We start from the raw sequence: 15510 nt of genomic DNA, 5'->3' as shown, positions 1-15510 counted from the left end.
GGACGGAACGAGACAATTTCACCCAAGCCGGTACACCCGTGCACGGGCTCAGTCTGGGGTCAGGCGAGAAAGGACGCGGTGAATGGCCACCTAGTGGCGCTTTAAAATGAAAAAGCAACAACATGAGAGCGACTATAGGCGAACGTATGTCGCGTGCTTTTTCACAGCACGCGCACGAGACAGTCGTACCATACGACAGAAAACCTCCATCCGAACAACTTTGCCTTTGGGACCACTGCTGTCAATCAACTCGTCCGTTGAATATCAAAGTTTGTGGGAAAAACCACATTCGGCAAACCGGTCGCAGGTTTCGACAACCTCGATGAAAACAAACGCAGTTCAGTTCTCTGAACTCTCCGGGTCACTGGCTGACACAGCAGAAAGAGACAGAAACATAACAAAACTGGTGCAACTTCACCCTTTGGGGCAGTGGGCGGCGCCACAAGCGTCAAGAACCGCACGCTTTTTCCCTCCACGCTATCTGCTTTTAACCAGTGTGTACAGGGGAGAGCGCGAAACGCAGTCCCCCACTACCATAAATTATGCAGTCGAGATTCCCACATTTGGGGAATTCGCAGGGGTCAGCACAACCGGAGTGCAATGGCCGAGCCTCGCCCTGGGTGAACCACCTTCCTGATCATGGTGTCTCCCCTGCCAGGTAAGTATGAGTTGCCTGGCCTCCAGGCAGAGGCGCCCTATCCCCCTTCGCCATCCTCAAACACGGTGACCTTCCCCTCCCCCAAGAAAAGGAAGGACGGGGCACCTTCCATTGCTTGACTGCTGCGTGCGTGCGTGCGTGACCTTGATTTGAATCAGGTGTCCCTAATCCATCCAACACAAACCCCTGATTCGACTCATCAGCTCGTTGGTAAAGACTCTCAAATAAGAGGGACATCAAAAAACGTGCTGTGACGGTGATGAGTCAGCCGGCCGGCAACCGACGCTTTTGTTCTTCTTTTTTCCCTATGCTCATATGACCGCAGCTTGCTGCTTTCTCTGTGGCACGGTCATCGTTGCGTCACCTCATCGTCATTCTGTATGCGCTTCCTGCGTATTTCTGTATTCTCTGACAAAAAAAATTCCAGTGGTGTTGTTGGTTCTTCTATTAGTCACAACAATTCGCAGTCCCCAAAAAGGGGAAGCACACCGTTCCTGGAGGCACTGCAATACCAGGTCGATGCGTGGAGTGGACGGAGCAAGCCCCGGTTCCGGCTCCATGTGCCAAAAATCAATTTAATATGCAGTCCCCGGATAGGGGACGTATCAGATATTAAACTGATAAGAACAGATACTACACTTGATCTTAGCCAAAAGGCCGAGAAGCGATGACACAATGACGCAGCGACAGGGGAGCCGGCAAAGGCGACGCCCATCTGGGAAGCGGTGAGGGGGGGAGGGTTGGCAAAGGCCTTACGTCGTAGAGACCTGAAACTTTGAGGGATGGTACTAGCCACTCGCTCTAAAACATCACCAAGGCTGGCCCCCCGATTGGCCCGGCACGAAATGGCTCGTAGCTCCCAAACCGCACGCCGCAGAACCAAGTGTCTTATATCATCGGAATCCTTGGCTCGAGCCGAGCGAGACGCATGCCTCGGATTCGAAGGTTGCGCTAGCGAAATTTTCGGGTATTTGGGATTTTGTGAAAAACCTACTTTTGCACACTAGTCCTAGGTCTTTTGCCCGATCTGGCCCAAACCAGTGCAGAAAGATTCTCTGGAGTCTGACTGTCCGTCCAGATCGGAAAAAAAGTGGGAATTTCGATTCAGCTTGGCGGCGGCAGGCCGAAACCTACGGGCTGGGCGAGGCGGGGTCTGCTAGAACGGCTATAGCTCTTGGACGGAACGAGACAATTTCACCCAAGCCGGTACACCCGTGCACGGGCTCAGTCTGGGGTCAGGCGAGAAAGGACGCGGTGAATGGCCACCTAGTGGCGCTTTAAAATGAAAAAGCAACAACATGAGAGCGGCTATAGGCGAACGTATGTCGCGTGCTTTTTCACAGCACGCGCACGAGACAGTCGTACCATACGACAGAAAACCTCCATCCGAACAACTTTGCCTTTGGGACCACTGCTGTCAATCAACTCGTCCGTTGAATATCAAAGTTTGTGGGAAAAACCACATTCGGCAAACCGGTCGCAGGTTTCGACAACCTCGATGAAAACAAACGCAGTTCAGTTCTCTGAACTCTCCGGGTCACTGGCTGACACAGCAGAAAGAGACAGAAACATAACAAAACTGGTGCAACTTCACCCTTTGGGGCAGTGGGCGGCGCCACAAGCGTCAAGAACCGCACGCTTTTTCCCTCCACGCTATCTGCTTTTAACCAGTGTGTACAGGGGAGAGCGCGAACGCAGTCCCCCACTACCATAAATTATGCAGTCGAGATTCCCACATTTGGGGAATTCGCAGGGGTCAGCACAACCGGAGTGCATTTGCCGAGCCTCGCCCTGGGTGAACCACCTTCCTGATCATGGTGTCTCCCCTGCCAGGTAAGTATGAGTTGCCTGGCCTCCAGGCAGAGGCGCCCTATCCCCCTTCGCCATCCTCAAACACGGTGACCTTCCCCTCCCCCAAGAAAAGGAAGGACGGGGCACCTTCCATTGCTTGACTGCTGCGTGCGTGCGTGCGTGACCTTGATTTGAATCAGGTGTCCCTAATCCATCCAACACAAACCCCTGATTCGACTCATCAGCTCGTTGGTAAAGACTCTCAAATAAGAGGGACATCAAAAAACGTGCTGTGACGGTGATGAGTCAGCCGGCCGGCAACCGACGCTTTTGTTCTTCTTTTTTCCCTATGCTCATATGACCGCAGCTTGCTGCTTTCTCTGTGGCACGGTCATCGTTGCGTCACCTCATCGTCATTCTGTATGCGCTTCCTGCGTATTTCTGTATTCTCTGACAAAAAAAATTCCAGTGGTGTTGTTGGTTCTTCTATTAGTCACAACAATTCGCAGTCCCCAAAAAGGGGAAGCACACCGTTCCTGGAGGCACTGCAATACCAGGTCGATGCGTGGAGTGGACGGAGCAAGCCCCGGTTCCGGCTCCATGTGCCAAAAATCAATTTAATATGCAGTCCCCGGATAGGGGACGTATCAGATATTAAACTGATAAGAACAGATACTACACTTGATCTTAGCCAAAAGGCCGAGAAGCGATGACACAATGACGCAGCGACAGGGGAGCCGGCAAAGGCGACGCCCATCTGGGAAGCGGTGAGGGGGGGAGGGTTGGCAAAGGCCTTACGTCGTAGAGACCTGAAACTTTGAGGGATGGTACTAGCCACTCGCTCTACAACATCACCAAGGCTGGCCCCCCGATTGGCCCGGCACGAAATGGCTCGTAGCTCCCAAACCGCACGCCGCAGAACCAAGTGTCTTATATCATCGGAATCCTTGGCTCGAGCCGAGCGAGACGCATGCCTCGGATTCGAAGGTTGCGCTGGCGAAATTTTCGGGTATTTGGGATTTTGTGAAAAACCTACTTTTGCACACTAGTCCTAGGTCTTTTGCCCGATCTGGCCCAAACCAGTGCAGAAAGATTCTCTGGAGTCTGACTGTCCGTCCAGATCGGAAAAAAAGTGGGAATTTCGATTCAGCTTGGCGGCGGCAGGCCGAAACCTACGGGCTGGGCGAGGCGGGGTCTGCTAGAACGGCTATAGCTCTTGGACGGAACGAGACAATTTCACCCAAGCCGGTACACCCGTGCACGGGCTCAGTCTGGGGTCAGGCGAGAAAGGACGCGGTGAATGGCCACCTAGTGGCGCTTTAAAATGAAAAAGCAACAACATGAGAGCGGCTATAGGCGAACGTATGTCGCGTGCTTTTTCACAGCACGCGCACGAGACAGTCGTACCATACGACAGAAAACCTCCATCCGAACAACTTTGCCTTTGGGACCACTGCTGTCAATCAACTCGTCCGTTGAATATCAAAGTTTGTGGGAAAAACCACATTCGGCAAACCGGTCGCAGGTTTCGACAACCTCGATGAAAACAAACGCAGTTCAGTTCTCTGAACTCTCCGGGTCACTGGCTGACACAGCAGAAAGAGACAGAAACATAACAAAACTGGTGCAACTTCACCCTTTGGGGCAGTGGGCGGCGCCACAAGCGTCAAGAACCGCACGCTTTTTCCCTCCACGCTATCTGCTTTTAACCAGTGTGTACAGGGGAGAGCGCGAACGCAGTCCCCCACTACCATAAATTATGCAGTCGAGATTCCCACATTTGGGGAATTCGCAGGGGTCAGCACAACCGGAGTGCAATGGCCGAGCCTCGCCCTGGGTGAACCACCTTCCTGATCATGGTGTCTCCCCTGCCAGGTAAGTATGAGTTGCCTGGCCTCCAGGCAGAGGCGCCCTATCCCCCTTCGCCATCCTCAAACACGGTGACCTTCCCCTCCCCCAAGAAAAGGAAGGACGGGGCACCTTCCATTGCTTGACTGCTGCGTGCGTGCGTGCGTGACCTTGATTTGAATCAGGTGTCCCTAATCCATCCAACACAAACCCCTGATTCGACTCATCAGCTCGTTGGTAAAGACTCTCAAATAAGAGGGACATCAAAAAACGTGCTGTGACGGTGATGAGTCAGCCGGCCGGCAACCGACGCTTTTGTTCTTCTTTTTTCCCTATGCTCATATGACCGCAGCTTGCTGCTTTCTCTGTGGCACGGTCATCGTTGCGTCACCTCATCGTCATTCTGTATGCGCTTCCTGCGTATTTCTGTATTCTCTGACAAAAAAAATTCCAGTGGTGTTGTTGGTTCTTCTATTAGTCACAACAAATCGCAGTCCCCAAAAAGGGGAAGCACACCGTTCCTGGAGGCACTGCAATACCAGGTCGATGCGTGGAGTGGACGGAGCAAGCCCCGGTTCCGGCTCCATGTGCCAAAAATCAATTTAATATGCAGTCCCCGGATAGGGGACGTATCAGATATTAAACTGATAAGAACAGATTTTTCTTTCGAAAAGTTTTATTGTTACATTTTTTCATATTGATTTCAATTCATTTTCATGTTTATGCCACACATTTCTTTCTTCTTTAAAAAATAAAATAAACATACATGGTTACATCCCTTAAAACACAAGTCACTTTTTTGTTAAAATCAGTTGATGTGTTGTGTAAAAGTCCTTGTATGTCAGTGTGGTGTTAAAAGAGGAATAAAATGAATGAAAACAATAAATATATTCATGATAAAACAGACTAAAACGTGACAATTAAAACTTCGTCTCTTGTACAGGATCAAGGGTGAGCCCCTACAAAACATGTCCATTCACTCCAGTTCTCCAGAACAGGCTCAAGGCTCCTCGCTTCCAGAGCCCAGCGGAGATCCCCTCTCCTCCGGCCCGCTGGCCCGCTGTTCCCGTAGCCAGAGTGGTGAGGGTGCATCTACGGGCGGCCAAGGTCGGTGGTGGCCGGGACCTTCTCGTGTGGCCTCGGCCCCCCCATCCGAATAACGACGTGCGGCCCACCCTGCAGCGCTGATCTTATCCTCTGCTCGCTCGCGTGGAGGGGGACCGTCACGCGTTTCCCCACCAGCAGGTTTCTGGTGACCCAGATGGCATCCTTTATCAGGTTAAGGGTGAGCCAGAGCGATGCAAATTCTTGTGTTGTTAGGGCTTTTAGGCCCTGACCCACCCCTAGGATGGCGAGGTTGTAATCCACCTGGGCCCCACCCGCTGGCAGGCACGGGAAAAACAGGGGGCCGGCCCTGGCCCACAGGTCCCGCGCAGCACCGCACTCCCAGAGCAGATGGTAGACGGTCTCCGGGGATTTACACCCGGACCGTGGGCAGGTGGGATTTTTGGCCATGCCTCTGGAGTGCATAACCGCCCTGACCGGGAGGATCTCATGAGCCACCATCCACGCCAAGTCCTTAAGCCTGTTCTGGAGAGCTGGGTGGGCAACGTTCCTCCAAACTTCTTTGGCCTCACTTGGCGTGAGGCCTGGAACTGGGCTCACCTTTTCTCGATCCTGCACAAGAGAGATAAGAGACTTATGGTTAGTTAAAATCGTCACATCTTCTGTTTCTAAAAAGTATTTCTTTAAAAATGTCTTGATAAAAATATACTCTTTTGGCAAGTTAAAAGACACTGGGGTTTTTAAATCAGTAGGTAAAATCTTTAGGCTTCTTAGGTAGGACCCCATCCAGAAACGAGCCATGGCCGCTGTCTTATTCTCTCTGGATGGGGTCAGCGCGTATCCGATGTGGAGGGCGGTAAAGCGGCTACCTAAAAACAAGTGGGGGTCAGGGAGGCCTTTCCCACCATTTTCCTTTCTTTTTTTAAAGACCTCCCTTTTCAGTCGTTCCCACTTGGACCCCCACAGGAAATAAAATACCGCCCTCTCCAGGTTGGCCAGGAATCTTCTTGGGGGACTAAAAACAGAACAGACAAGTAAAATCAGTGGTAAAATTATGGCTTTAAAAATTAAAACCTTCCCTTCCATTGTCATCTGTCTTAGTCCCCAAAAACCCAGTCTTTGCCTAACTTTCCCTAAGATGTCAGTCCAGTTTCCCCGTCCTCCACCCTCTCTGTCAAATTTTACACCTAAAACTTTCAAATCGTTGTCTTTAAAAACCAGATCCAGTCCACCTGTGTCGACGTCCCCCCACGGCCCGAAGAGCTGGGCCTCGGACTTGTTCCTATTGAGCTTGGCGCCCGAGGCCCGACCGTACCAGTCAGTCAAGTCCAATGCTCTTCGTACCGATAAAAGGTCAGTCGCTAAAAGGGTTATGTCGTCCATATATAAAACGCAGGTTGCTGTCAGTCCACCAGTCCCTGGGACGTCCAGTCCTTTAATCCATTTATCCCTTCTCAAGATTTGTGCCAGTGGCTCAATACAGGCCACATACAGAAGGGGAGATAAAGGACACCCCTGACGGACACCGCTGTGGATATTTACAGCTTTGGACAAATGCCCGTTAACCAAAATCCTGCTAACCAGACCATTGTAAAGCAGTCCCACCCAGGCTATAAACCTCCCTGGAAACCCCATTTTCTCCAGTACCTTAAAGAGGAACTGGTGCGAGATGCGGTCAAATGCTTTTTCAAAATCTAAATTTAGGACTACTAGCCGAATATTTCTGTCTCTCGCATAACAGATAGCATCTCTGATCAGTACCAGGCTGTCCGTGATCTTCCTTCCGGGCACAGCACATGCTTGATCCAGGTGAATTACGTCCTCTAAAACAGTCGACATGCGCATGGATAAAATTTTGCTAAAAATCTTACAATCAAAGTTTAAAAGAGTAATGGGTCGCCAGTTTTTTAAGTCAGTCTTGTCACCTTTTTTTAGCAAGAGTGAAACTATCCCTATTCTAAAACTGTCAGGAAGTCTGTCCAGAGTCTCAAATTCCTTAAAAACAGTCAGTAAGTCGTGTGCTAAAATATCCCAAAAAGTGGAGTAAAACTCTAGAGGAAGTCCATCTATTCCTGGGGACTTTCCTCGTTTAAAACTTTTAAGAGCTTTGTCCATCTCTAAAATGTTAAAATCTTGAGATAAAATAGCACATTTGTCTAATTTCTTTTCTAAAAACTCTAAAACTTCCTTTATCGCGTCATTGTGTACTTCTTTGGTATTGTATAATTGTTCATAAAATTCTTCAGTTTCTTTTAAAATCTCTTTTGTGATATGGGCTTCCCTCCCTCCACTTTTTAAAACAGTAATTGTCCCACCCTGTGAAATTATCTTTTAAAAAAAATACCTAGTACACTTTTCTCCTTCCTCTGTTTCCCTCTCCCTGCTCCTTAAAATGACACCTTTGCTTTGTATTTTGGATAAAACTGACATCTCATCTTTTACCATTTTAATATCTTCATTAAAATCAAACCCGTCATTTAAAAGATTAAAATACCTTTGTAGTCGTTTTTGCAGCCCCATCATGCGTCGTTTAAATCTATTCTTTTTGTCTCTGCCTGTCTTTCTAAAAAAAAGTCTTGTCCGTTCCTTCACCATCTCCCACCACTGTGCACGTGAGTCATAAAAGTCTTGGAGGGTCTGCCATTGGCTGAACTGCTCCCTATATTCTCTGACTACCTCCTCATCTTCTAAGAGGGAGCAGTTCAGCTTCCACAGACCTCCCCCTACTGTCACACCAGTGGGCAGTGAAAGAGTGCAAGATAGCATTAAGTGGTCTGAGAAGAAGAGTGGGGTCAATGTAGCATCGGTTGGCGGGAAATCTCTTGTAAATAGGTAGTCGATTCGAGAGGCTTTGGTGCCGTCACCACTGAACCAGGTGAAGCCCTCCTCTCTTTGATGCATTATTTTAAAACAGTCAACTAACCTAAAATCTCTAACTAAGCTTAGTAATAAAACCGATGTCTTATCAATCTTAAAATCATCTCCCACCCTCTTTCTGTCCTTCTTTGATAAAACACAGTTAAAATCCCCTGCTACCACTAAAGGAGCCCTACCTAGCATGTGGGGCTGCAGGTCTTCTAAAAACTCATACCTTTCATTTTTATCCGTAAAACCATATACATTTAAAACGTTAAAATCCTTACCTAAAAAAGTCAGATTTGCTAAAATTGCCCGCCCGTCCTTCACCACAGTGCTGCCCTTCACCAAGATATTCTTATTGTTAATTAAAATAGCAACACCATCATTTTTGTTAAAATTGGACCCGCTCCAAATGGAAGGTCCTGGGGTCCAGAGCTCCTCCCATTTCCTGTAGTTTGGTAAAAACGGCAAACCACATTCTTGCAATAAAAACACATCTGACTTAAAATATTTTAAAAAGGATAAGACGCTCTGTGCTCGCATATTGCTCTTCACACTTCTCACATTAATTGTAGAGATAGTGAGAGCCATGAGCAGTATGGCTAAAAAGGTACAAGTCATTTAAAAGATAAAACAAGAGTGGACTACAAAGACAGAATTAAAATCATGTTACATCTTGTTGCACTTCTCTTTCCTTTTCCCCAGAAATACTGGAATCAGGAAGGCAAGTGCTTGGCGCCTCAGGAGCCACAGAGGGGAACTCTTGCCACTCCTTTGGCGACGATGTTCTTAGCTTTATGTGCAGAAAAGAGACTTCATTTGGAGATTCTGGGGGCCACATACGGTCTAGATCTTCCGAAGAGGAACTATCTAGCCGATGCGATGCCCTCAGCCTTTTCTCCTCTGTTTGAACCAGAGGAGATCTCGCAGACCTTTTCTGCACTTGAGCATTGGGGAGAGAACAATCAGTTCCACTCCCACTGTCCACAACACTCAGCTCCGGGACTGTTTCTAGGGAGGAAGCCGTTTCCTCCTCTTCCTCCTCCATTTTCTCTTTACTTTCTTCTTGAGGATTGGCTTCCTCCCCTCGTTCAACTGCTAAAATTGACTCCGCCCCTGTGGCCACCCCACTTCCTCCTTCCTGTCCAATCCCTGAGGCTGGCTGGGATTTTGAATTTCCCGCCAAAACCTCAGGGCCCGCCTCCTCACTTGTTTGTACATTGGGTGGGGCGGCCATTTTGTTGTTTTTCAACTTGTTGGCAAAACTTTTAGGGCAATCTCTGTAGAGATGGGTTGATTCTCCACAGAGGTTACACTTTCTGCCATTTTGGCACTCTTCAAAGGTGTGTCCAATTTCTCTACACTTTCTGCATATTACTTCCTGACATGCCTCGGCGAGATGTCCAAGTTTGCCACATTTGCGGCAAAGCTTGGGCATCCCTTGGTAGTGGATGTAGCCTCTATTCTCGCCCAACACAATCATTGATGGTATTTGACTCAGACCATGGTAGCTGTTGGGATCTGCCCATTGTTTGATGGGCACTCTCCACGCACAGCTCCAGATACCGTCCTCATCTAAAACCTTGACTGGTGGTCCACGAATAGAGCAGTATCTTGCCAACCATACAACAATATCCTCTCCACTCACAGTTTCATTAAACATCCTGACAATCACCACTTTCAGTGAATTATCAGTTAGCTTTTCCACTGTGAACATGGAGAAATTGGCTTTACATGTTTCAAACCGAGACCAGAAAGTACTCAACAGAGAAGCAGATGTAAAACTCACATCAAAACCATGGTTCAGGGGCAGAGTCAATAAACAGTTTATGTCTGTAGCTTTAAAACCCAGAGTCTGTTGGATGTACTTCCTGGAAAAGTCCAGTCTGGACATGCCCTGGAGAGTACCATCCTCTTTTCTTTTAAATTTAAAACGCACACTGTGGTGCCTCCTCACGCCGGCACGAGCAGCCGACATGATGGAGGCACCAACAGCACGCTGCGGCTAAAAACAAGCAATAAAATAAGCAATAATTTAAATAAATAAACAAATAAATAAATAAATAATATAAAAACCTGCTTACCTTTAAAACCAAGTAGATTCCTCGAAGAACGAGTCGTCCCCTAAAAGCCGCTTGTCAATGTACCTCCTGAAGGCTGTATGTCCCGTGTGACAAGCAACACACGAGACAAAGGTCCAACAAGAGGCGATCGCTGTCTCTACCGTCAGACCAGACCACTTGATCTTAGCCAAAAGGCCGAGAAGCGATGACACAATGACGCAGCGACAGGGGAGCCGGCAAAGGCGACGCCCATCTGGGAAGCGGTGAGGGGGGGAGGGTTGGCAAAGGCCTTACGTCGTAGAGACCTGAAACTTTGAGGGATGGTACTAGCCACTCGCTCTACAACATCACCAAGGCTGGCCCCCCGATGGGCCCGGCACGAAATGGCTCGTAGCTCCCAAACCGCACGCCGCAGAACCAAGTGTCTTATATCATCGGAATCCTTGGCTCGAGCCGAGCGAGACGCATGCCTCGGATTCGAAGGTTGCGCTGGCGAAATTTTCGGGTATTTGGGATTTTGTGAAAAACCTACTTTTGCACACTAGTCCTAGGTCTTTTGCCCGATCTGGCCCAAACCAGTGCAGAAAGATTCTCTGGAGTCTGACTGTCCGTCCAGATCGGAAAAAAAGTGGGAATTTCGATTCAGCTTGGCGGCGGCAGGCCGAAACCTACGGGCTGGGCGAGGCGGGGTCTGCTAGAACGGCTATAGCTCTTGGACGGAACGAGACAATTTCACCCAAGCCGGTACACCCGTGCACGGGCTCAGTCTGGGGTCAGGCGAGAAAGGACGCGGTGAATGGCCACCTAGTGGCGCTTTAAAATGAAAAAGCAACAACATGAGAGCGGCTATAGGCGAACGTATGTCGCGTGCTTTTTCACAGCACGCGCACGAGACAGTCGTACCATACGACAGAAAACCTCCATCCGAACAACTTTGCCTTTGGGACCACTGCTGTCAATCAACTCGTCCGTTGAATATCAAAGTTTGTGGGAAAAACCACATTCGGCAAACCGGTCGCAGGTTTCGACAACCTCGATGAAAACAAACGCAGTTCAGTTCTCTGAACTCTCCGGGTCACTGGCTGACACAGCAGAAAGAGACAGAAACATAACAAAACTGGTGCAACTTCACCCTTTGGGGCAGTGGGCGGCGCCACAAGCGTCAAGAACCGCACGCTTTTTCCCTCCACGCTATCTGCTTTTAACCAGTGTGTACAGGGGAGAGCGCGAACGCAGTCCCCCACTACCATAAATTATGCAGTCGAGATTCCCACATTTGGGGAATTCGCAGGGGTCAGCACAACCGGAGCGCAATGGCCGAGCCTCGCCCTGGGTGAACCACCTTCCTGATCATGGTGTCTCCCCTGCCAGGTAAGTATGAGTTGCCTGGCCTCCAGGCAGAGGCCCCCTATCCCCCTTCGCCATCCTCAAACACGGTGACCTTCCCCTCCCCCAAGAAAAGGAAGGACGGGGCACCTTCCATTGCTTGACTGCTGCGTGCGTGCGTGCGTGACCTTGATTTGAATCAGGTGTCCCTAATCCATCCAACACAAACCCCTGATTCGACTCATCAGCTCGTTGGTAAAGACTCTCAAATAAGAGGGACATCAAAAAACGTGCTGTGACGGTGATGAGTCAGCCGGCCGGCAACCGACGCTTTTGTTCTTCTTTTTTCCCTATGCTCATATGACCGCAGCTTGCTGCTTTCTCTGTGGCACGGTCATCGTTGCGTCACCTCATCGTCATTCTGTATGCGCTTCCTGCGTATTTCTGTATTCTCTGACAAAATTCCAGTGGTGTTGTTGGTTCTTCTATTAGTCACAACAATTCGCAGTCCCCAAAAAGGGGAAGCACACCGTTCCTGGAGGCACTGCAATACCAGGTCGATGCGTGGAGTGGACGGAGCAAGCCCCGGTTCCGGCTCCATGTGCCAAAAATCAATTTAATATGCAGTCCCCGGATAGGGGACGTATCAGATATTAAACTGATAAGAACAGATACTACACTTGATCTTAGCCAAAAGGCCGAGAAGCGATGACACAATGACGCAGCGACAGGGGAGCCGGCAAAGGCGACGCCCATCTGGGAAGCGGTGAGGGGGGGAGGGTTGGCAAAGGCCTTACGTCGTAGAGACCTGAAACTTTGAGGGATGGTACTAGCCACTCGCTCTACAACATCACCAAGGCTGGCCCCCCGATGGGCCCGGCACGAAATGGCTCGTAGCTCCCAAACCGCACGCCGCAGAACCAAGTGTCTTATATCATCGGAATCCTTGGCTCGAGCCGAGCGAGACGCATGCCTCGGATTCGAAGGTTGCGCTGGCGAAATTTTCGGGTATTTGGGATTTTGTGAAAAACCTACTTTTGCACACTAGTCCTAGGTCTTTTGCCCGATCTGGCCCAAACCAGTGCAGAAAGATTCTCTGGAGTCTGACTGTCCGTCCAGATCGGAAAAAAAGTGGGAATTTCGATTCAGCTTGGCGGCGGCAGGCCGAAACCTACGGGCTGGGCGAGGCGGGGTCTGCTAGAACGGCTATAGCTCTTGGACGGAACGAGACAATTTCACCCAAGCCGGTACACCCGTGCACGGGCTCAGTCTGGGGTCAGGCGAGAAAGGACGCGGTGAATGGCCACCTAGTGGCGCTTTAAAATGAAAAAGCAACAACATGAGAGCGGCTATAGGCGAACGTATGTCGCGTGCTTTTTCACAGCACGCGCACGAGACAGTCGTACCATACGACAGAAAACCTCCATCCGAACAACTTTGCCTTTGGGACCACTGCTGTCAATCAACTCGTCCGTTGAATATCAAAGTTTGTGGGAAAAACCACATTCGGCAAACCGGTCGCAGGTTTCGACAACCTCGATGAAAACAAACGCAGTTCAGTTCTCTGAACTCTCCGGGTCACTGGCTGACACAGCAGAAAGAGACAGAAACATAACAAAACTGGTGCAACTTCACCCTTTGGGGCAGTGGGCGGCGCCACAAGCGTCAAGAACCGCACGCTTTTTCCCTCCACGCTATCTGCTTTTAACCAGTGTGTACAGGGGAGAGCGCGAACGCAGTCCCCCACTACCATAAATTATGCAGTCGAGATTCCCACATTTGGGGAATTCGCAGGGGTCAGCACAACCGGAGTGCAATGGCCGAGCCTCGCCCTGGGTGAACCACCTTCCTGATCATGGTGTCTCCCCTGCCAGGTAAGTATGAGTTGCCTGGCCTCCAGGCAGAGGCGCCCTATCCCCCTTCGCCATCCTCAAACACGGTGACCTTCCCCTCCCCCAAGAAAAGGAAGGACGGGGCACCTTCCATTGCTTGACTGCTGCGTGCGTGCGTGCGTGACCTTGATTTGAATCAGGTGTCCCTAATCCATCCAACACAAACCCCTGATTCGACTCATCAGCTCGTTGGTAAAGACTCTCAAATAAGAGGGACATCAAAAAACGTGCTGTGACGGTGATGAGTCAGCCGGCCGGCAACCGACGCTTTTGTTCTTCTTTTTTCCCTATGCTCATATGACCGCAGCTTGCTGCTTTCTCTGTGGCACGGTCATCGTTGCGTCACCTCATCGTCATTCTGTATGCGCTTCCTGCATATTTCTGTATTCTCTGACAAAATTCCAGTGGTGTTGTTGGTTCTTCTATTAGTCACAACAATTCGCAGTCCCCAAAAAGGGGAAGCACACCGTTCCTGGAGGCACTGCAATACCAGGTCGATGCGTGGAGTGGACGGAGCAAGCCCCGGTTCCGGCTCCATGTGCCAAAAATCAATTTAATATGCAGTCCCCGGATAGGGGACGTATCAGATATTAAACTGATAAGAACAGATACTACACTTGATCTTAGCCAAAAGGCCGAGAAGCGATGACACAATGACGCAGCGGCAGGGGAGCCGGCAAAGGCGACGCCCATCTGGGAAGCGGTGAGGGGGGGAGGGTTGGCAAAGGCCTTACGTCGTAGAGACCTGAAACTTTGAGGGATGGTACTAGCCACTCGCTCTACAACATCACCAAGGCTGGCCCCCCGATGGGCCCGGCACGAAATGGCTCGTAGCTCCCAAACCGCACGCCGCAGAACCAAGTGTCTTATATCATCGGAATCCTTGGCTCGAGCCGAGCGAGACGCATGCCTCGGATTCGAAGGTTGCGCTGGCGAAATTTTCGGGTATTTGGGATTTTGTGAAAAACCTACTTTTGCACACTAGTCCTAGGTCTTTTGCCCGATCTGGCCCAAACCAGTGCAGAAAGATTCTCTGGAGTCTGACTGTCCGTCCAGATCGGAAAAAAAGTGGGAATTTCGATTCAGCTTGGCGGCGGCAGGCCGAAACCTACGGGCTGGGCGAGGCGGGGTCTGCTAGAACGGCTATAGCTCTTGGACGGAACGAGACAATTTCACCCAAGCCGGTACACCCGTGCACGGGCTCAGTCTGGGGTCAGGCGAGAAAGGACGCGGTGAATGGCCACCTAGTGGCGCTTTAAAATGAAAAAGCAACAACATGAGAGCGGCTATAGGCGAACGTATGTCGCGTGCTTTTTCACAGCACGCGCACGAGACAGTCGTACCATACGACAGAAAACCTCCATCCGAACAACTTTGCCTTTGGGACCACTGCTGTCAATCAACTCGTCCGTTGAATATCAAAGTTTGTGGGAAAAACCACATTCGGCAAACCGGTCGCAGGTTTCGACAACCTCGATGAAAACAAACGCAGTTCAGTTCTCTGAACTCTCCGGGTCACTGGCTGACACAGCAGAAAGAGACAGAAACATAACAAACTGGTGCAACTTCACCCTTTGGGGCAGTGGGCGGCGCCACAAGCGTCAAGAACCGCACGCTTTTTCCCTCCACGCTATCTGCTTTTAACCAGTGTGTACAGGGGAGAGCGCGAACGCAGTCCCCCACTACCATAAATTACGCAGTCGAGATTCCCACATTTGGGGAATTCGCAGGGGTCAGCACAACCGGAGTGCAATGGCCGAGCCTCGCCCTGGGTGAACCACCTTCCTGATCATGGTGTCTCCCCTGCCAGGTAAGTATGAGTTGCCTGGCCTCCAGGCAGAGGCCCCCTATCCCCCTTCGCCATCCTCAAACACGGTGACCTTCCCCTCCCCCAAGAAAAGGAAGGACGGGGCACCTTCCATTGCTTGACTGCTGCGTGCGTGCGTGACCTTGATTTGAATCAGGTGTCCCTAATCCATCCAACACAAACCCCTGATTCGACTCATCA

The 15510-nt window shown here is 50.2% G+C and overlaps 10 non-coding genes and 1 pseudogene across 10 annotated transcripts; all 11 read right to left on the bottom strand.

The window, feature by feature from the left end:
• Window positions 1–501: 501 nt before the first annotated feature.
• LOC137079737 (U1 spliceosomal RNA) lies at window positions 502–666 on the bottom strand. The gene has a single exon (XR_010905679.1). It is a non-coding gene; the product is annotated as a U1 spliceosomal RNA (small nuclear RNA).
• Window positions 667–1136: 470 nt separating this feature from the next.
• On the bottom strand, window positions 1137–1327 carry LOC137079822 (U2 spliceosomal RNA). The gene has a single exon (XR_010905756.1). It is a non-coding gene; the product is annotated as a U2 spliceosomal RNA (small nuclear RNA).
• Window positions 1328–2335: 1008 nt separating this feature from the next.
• LOC137079748 (U1 spliceosomal RNA) lies at window positions 2336–2499 on the bottom strand. Its single transcript, XR_010905690.1, has one exon. It is a non-coding gene; the product is annotated as a U1 spliceosomal RNA (small nuclear RNA).
• A 470-nt stretch (window positions 2500–2969) lies between these two features.
• LOC137079820 (U2 spliceosomal RNA) lies at window positions 2970–3160 on the bottom strand. The gene has a single exon (XR_010905754.1). It is a non-coding gene; the product is annotated as a U2 spliceosomal RNA (small nuclear RNA).
• A 1008-nt stretch (window positions 3161–4168) lies between these two features.
• Window positions 4169–4332, bottom strand: LOC137080367 (U1 spliceosomal RNA). Its single transcript, XR_010906219.1, has one exon. It is a non-coding gene; the product is annotated as a U1 spliceosomal RNA (small nuclear RNA).
• A 470-nt stretch (window positions 4333–4802) lies between these two features.
• On the bottom strand, window positions 4803–4975 carry LOC137080091 (U2 spliceosomal RNA; annotated as a pseudogene).
• A 6524-nt stretch (window positions 4976–11499) lies between these two features.
• On the bottom strand, window positions 11500–11663 carry LOC137079734 (U1 spliceosomal RNA). The gene has a single exon (XR_010905677.1). It is a non-coding gene; the product is annotated as a U1 spliceosomal RNA (small nuclear RNA).
• Window positions 11664–12129: 466 nt separating this feature from the next.
• On the bottom strand, window positions 12130–12320 carry LOC137079819 (U2 spliceosomal RNA). The gene has a single exon (XR_010905753.1). It is a non-coding gene; the product is annotated as a U2 spliceosomal RNA (small nuclear RNA).
• Window positions 12321–13328: 1008 nt separating this feature from the next.
• LOC137080366 (U1 spliceosomal RNA) lies at window positions 13329–13492 on the bottom strand. Its single transcript, XR_010906218.1, has one exon. It is a non-coding gene; the product is annotated as a U1 spliceosomal RNA (small nuclear RNA).
• Window positions 13493–13958: 466 nt separating this feature from the next.
• On the bottom strand, window positions 13959–14149 carry LOC137079818 (U2 spliceosomal RNA). The gene has a single exon (XR_010905752.1). It is a non-coding gene; the product is annotated as a U2 spliceosomal RNA (small nuclear RNA).
• A 1007-nt stretch (window positions 14150–15156) lies between these two features.
• On the bottom strand, window positions 15157–15320 carry LOC137079660 (U1 spliceosomal RNA). Its single transcript, XR_010905606.1, has one exon. It is a non-coding gene; the product is annotated as a U1 spliceosomal RNA (small nuclear RNA).
• Between the last annotated feature and the right edge of the window lie 190 nt (window positions 15321–15510).

The sequence above is a fragment of the Pseudorasbora parva genome, chromosome 6 (genome assembly GCF_024679245.1).
Source record: "Pseudorasbora parva isolate DD20220531a chromosome 6, ASM2467924v1, whole genome shotgun sequence".
In the NCBI taxonomy this organism is placed as follows: domain Eukaryota; kingdom Metazoa; phylum Chordata; class Actinopteri; order Cypriniformes; family Gobionidae; genus Pseudorasbora; species Pseudorasbora parva.
This window is presented reverse-complemented; position numbering and strand designations above follow the sequence as displayed.